Genomic DNA, 5,781 nt, shown 5'->3' with positions numbered 1-5,781 from the left:
TTAATATAAAACCCATTAATAACCCATAGTCTAATTTCCACAAGTGTCGTTCTTTTATCCAAACCCCAATTATGGTACAAAGCCCAATTACCCAATTTTAGTAATTAGCCCAACATCATGATTACTTCGGATTAAATAAGCATAATAATAACTTAGCTACGAGACATTAAATTAAAAAGGTTGAACATAACTTACAATGATTAAAAATAGCGTAGCGTTACACGGACAGAATTTCGACTTACACCCTTACAACATTCGCTAACATACCCTTATTATCAGGATTTAAAATTAAAATTAAAATTAAAATATAAATTATAAATATATATTACGTATATATTGAGAGAAGAAGGAAAAAAGATGATGAAAAATGCTCAGAATTCGGTTGCTTTTATAGGGACTTTCAAAACTTGGGGCTCCGCGACTCGCGGCATTTTTGGCCTTCAAACTCCGCGAGTCGCGGAGACTGAAATTACAGCTCAGTCCCTTTTGGAGTCTTTCTTGCCGACGGTTTTATTTATAAATATAATATATATATAATTAATATAATTAATTATATATTATATTATATTTATATACATAATTAACTTGTAATTTTTAGTCCGTTGCGTCGAGCGTTGAGAGTTGACTCATGTCCCGGTTCCGGATTTTCGAACGTCCTTGCGTACAATTTAATATCTTGTACTTTGCGTTTTAAATCTTGTACTCTTGTAATTTCGAGACGTTTCTTATCAATAATTGGAACCTCTTTGATTGTCTTTTGTAATTTTGAGCTTTTTGATCATTTGCGTCTTCAATTCGTCAAATCTGTCGTTTGTATTCACCTTTTATTATTTAAACGAATATCACTTGTAAATAGAACAATTGCAACTAAAAGCTTGTCTTTCTTGAGGAATAATGCTATGAAATATATGTTCGTTTTGAGCATTATCATAATACTTTTAGTAATAATAACGATAATCGTTATAACACTTTTTATGATACTAGTAATAACTAATATATTACATATAATAATAATAATAATAATAATAACAACAATATTAATAATCACAGTAATAACACTAATATCAATAATCATATTAATAATAATAATATTAATGATAATAATAGTAATAATATTGATAATATTAATAATAACAACTTTGAAATTGAAACTACCTTTTTAAGAAACGAAATCCAAAAAAAAATATGCCACTGCAGGACTTGAACCCGTGACCTCTAGATACCCGACACACCCCCTAAACCATCGATCCAATTCTATTCTTATGTTTTAATACCAACCCATATGTATGTAATGCGTTATTTTTCTGTTTCTAAACCTCCTTCTTCATCATTCTACAGTGACCATAACCAGCCATCAACGAGGTAATTCGTTAGTTTTAGGATTAACACACGAAGTATATTCAATTGCTATGAGTACTTGAGCGAAAGAAAAAAAATAAAAAAAACAAATACAGCACAGCGACTGCCGTCGGTTTGTTTTTAAAAAAAAATTTTGCCTTTATGATTTTAAGGAAGTTTTAGATCATACCTATAACATGAAACATATTTTAATTCGTATATAGAAGCTTTTTGAATCGTTAAATTCAACAAAAACACTAACACATATTCGAATTTTGCCAAGAATGATTTGTTTGACTTTTTTTCTTATAGTTTGACTTCGAAAAATTAGAGTAATTAGAACGAATTGAAAGTTAGAAACTTACAGATAGTTTATATATATGATTCCTAACACTTCTGTATCATTAATTTGTGATGATTTCTTCGAATTCGAATTATATAAAAAAAATAATGTCGAGCAGAGGAAGAACTGGGTTTTATCTATATATATATATATATATATATATATATATATATATATATATATATATATATATATATATATATATATATATATATATATATATATATATATATTTTAGTAGAGGATAGATACAATGTACCCATGAACGATGTATATATATATAACAATCAGAATCAAAGGAAATTGTTTTGTAGTTAAGATTTTCTAGACAAGATGAAATCAGAGAGAAGAAAATTTGTAAAAGCAGAAATTGACTAATAATAGATCCTTACTTGTTTTTGCCATTTTAATTTATACTGAATTAATATTAATAATTAATAATAAGTTTATTAATAATAATATTGATAATATTATTAATAATATTAGATAATTACTAATAATAATAATAATAATAATAATAATAATAATAACAAAATTAATGATAATAATATCAATAATATAAATAACACTAATCAAATTTTATATATATTAAGAATAATAACAATAATATTAAGTAACCATGATAATAATGAAAATGATAACAATATTATTTATGCTGATAATACTAGTTATAATATTTCTAATATTATTAATATTAATAATAATATTAATAATAATAATACTACAATCATTTATATATAATAATCTCGTATCTATAGATTATATATATATATATATATATATATATATATATATATATATATATATATATATATATATATTTCTACTATTACATATTTAATTATGTTTTTAGATAACAAGTAACACAAATATATTAATTATATATATATTGAAATGATAATCTCATAGTACATCTTTAATACTTTATTAACGTTGACAAATTGTGTTCAAAGTTATTTATATTCAATATACTTCAATTATTAACTAAATATTTTTAAATAACAGATTCTAAATTATCTTAAGTTATATTTTGCAATAACTAACTCGCATAATAGTTTAATTTATAATATCTATTTATTTACATATATTCTTATTTATATATATACACATTTCAATTTATAATTAAAGGTTCGTGAATCGTCGAGCATAGTCAAAGGGTAATTAAATTCATGTAAACTGTTCCAAAATTTTGAGACTCAGTATTACAGACTTTGCTTATTGTGTTGAATATATATAAAGATCAAGTTTAAATTTGGTCGGAAATCTCCGGGTCATCACAAGAGTGAACAGGTAAGATGATATAGGATCACCCTGCCTCAAACCTCTTTTACCTTTAAAGTACCCATGTTGGTCACCATTTATGGATATGGCAAATGAAGGAGTGGACATGCATACCATCAGCCAGTTAATCATTTTAAGATGAAAACCAAAATTATTAAGGATATCCCTCATAAACTACCAATTAACAGTATCATAGGCTTTCTGTATGTCAATCTTAAAGGCACATCTACCCTTCCCTTTCCTCCAGTTATAACCTCTCATCAATTCTTGAGCAAGAAGGACATTATCACTGATCTGTCTACCAGGAATGAAAGCAGACTGATTGTCATCAACTATATCATCCAAAACACCTTTGATTCTCTCAGCTAGGATCTTACTAATGATTTTATACAACACATTGCAGCAAGAGATGGGTCTATAATCCACAACATACTTTAGGCACTTAGATTTAGGGACCAATGCAATAAGAGTGGCATTAACCTCACCAAGGAGACTGCCATTAGAAAAGAATTCTTTGACAGCTTTAGATATATCTTCACCAATTACTGGCCAGGCTGCTTTAAAGAATCTTGAATTAAAACCATCAGGACCTGGGGACTTGAAATCATCAATGCTCCATAAAGCATTTTTAATTTCTTCATCCTCAATATTTCTAATCATGAAAATAGCCTGCTCTTGAGATAATTTCTTAGAAAATAAAGTGTCAGGCCTATTAATACTAGTGACATCACATGAAGTACCAAGCATGATTTCAAAATGAGAAACAAATTGGCCTGGAACCTCACTACCAGTAAAGACATTACCTTCAACATTTTGCACAGTTTCAATCCTATTTCTATTGTTTCTGGCTTTGATAACCTTATGAAAGTATGCTGTGTTAGCATCACCCTCCTTAAGCCACTGAATTTTACTTTTTTGGATTAATAGCTTTTCTTCTTCAATCAAAGCAGCCTTGTAGGCTTTGAAGTACAAACACTCTTCATCTCTCAGGTCATGATTATGGGGTCATCATTCACATCTTGTTGAGCTCTAATTAATTCTTCTCTAAGTCTAGCAGTCTTCTTATACACATTGCCATTTTTATCACTTAACTTCCTCATCTGTTTTTTGATCATCTTTAGTCTAGTAACAACAGAAAACATGTGGTATCCTGGCACTTCAGTTTTCCATGCATTTTCAACCAATGGGAGGAATTCTTTCTTGTCAGCAAGATGGTTGCTAAACCTGAAGGGTTTCACCTTTCTCTTGGCCATATTTGGGATAGTAACAACAATAGGGGTATGATCAGACAATCCATATGGTTGAAACTCAGCAGAAACCCTAGGAAAATGACTAATAAGCCCTTGATTGCGCATGGCTCTATCAATCTTTTTAAGAACACCCTTACTAGTGCCAGTGGCATGAGGCTTTTGATTCCAGGTATAGATGAAACCAGATTGGTTAATGTCATCAACTTCTATACTATTAACAAAATCCCTAAATGCATGCATAGGAGAAGTTACAACAGATGGACCAGAATCTCTATCTTCTGGGTTAAGACTAACATTAAAATCACCTATGATAATCCATGGTCTATCACTCACAACCCCATTAAAAGTGCATAACTCATTCCACAGGAGCTTCCTTCTGGTATCATTGTTAGAAGCATATACAACAAAACAGTAGAATCTCTTGTTACCATTGATTTGTTCAATCAAACAATGCATGACTTGGTCAGTTTGGTGTAACACATTACAGGTAACTTCATTAGGATCCCAACCTATAACTATTCTAGTACCACCTAGGCAACTGGTATTGTTAGCAGCCCTATGCCAGTTACCAAAAACATAATTACACACTTTGTATAACTTTTTTGTTAAAACCCTAGTTTCAACAATACAGCAGACACTACAGCTACTATTCCTAATAAATATCTTAACTTCATCTTGTTTAGAGGTATTATTCATACCTCTAATATTCCAGCATGTGAGCTTAAACATTGAGAATAGATTTAGGATGGGACCCATCTCCATTCACATTACCCTCACTAGACTTCATATCCACATCCTTCATCAGAGTAGTTGTACCATCATTTTCAGACAACACATCCTCCTCATCAGAATCATCACATGTACCAGGTTTAAAAAAGTCAATACCTTGCTTTTTACATAAGAATTGGAAAAAATCGTTGTCTTCTTTAGTCCAGGTGTTGACAGTTAAACCTGATGATAATAACTTAGGGTTAGCACATGATTTAAGGTAATCCTTTCTAGATTCCCATAGCTTCCACTCTTCATCATATTCATCTGTAACTTCATCATCTGATTCATCAACTAAAGCCCCAAACTTGTTTTGCTCAAATGTGGTCCCCTTTTTGTTGCCATTCTCACCCATTATACCCTTTCCCTTATCTTTATTCCCCTCTGCATTACCCTTTGAAGTTTGTTGACCAGAACTATTACCCTTCTCATTACCTCTTGAAGCATTGCTCCTAGTGTTCTTCCCTCCTACACTTTTACTCTTGGGATCATCACCTCTTGAAACATTACTTTGGTTGCTATTCCCCTTAGATTCACCAATCTTAATCCCATTACTTCTGTTCTTATCACCAACCTTTACCCAGGCCTCTCCATTACCCTTATTGTTGTTACCTGTAGCCTTACCCTTACCCACCTGTTTTTCACTACCCTTGCTATTACTACCACTTGCTTGACCTTGATTCTGTGTTCCTACTGAATTAACCTTGGATCCACCATTATTTTTATTGGAGTTTTGTGGCGAGTTTAGAGTTTAGGGTTTAGAGTTTAGGGTTTAGGCGTTTAGGGTTAGGGGTTTAGGGT

This window comes from Rutidosis leptorrhynchoides, chromosome 2 (genome assembly GCF_046630445.1).
Source record: "Rutidosis leptorrhynchoides isolate AG116_Rl617_1_P2 chromosome 2, CSIRO_AGI_Rlap_v1, whole genome shotgun sequence".
Lineage (NCBI taxonomy): Eukaryota > Viridiplantae > Streptophyta > Magnoliopsida > Asterales > Asteraceae > Rutidosis > Rutidosis leptorrhynchoides.
The sequence above is the reverse complement of the archived record's forward strand: the minus strand, read 5'-3'. Positions refer to the sequence as shown.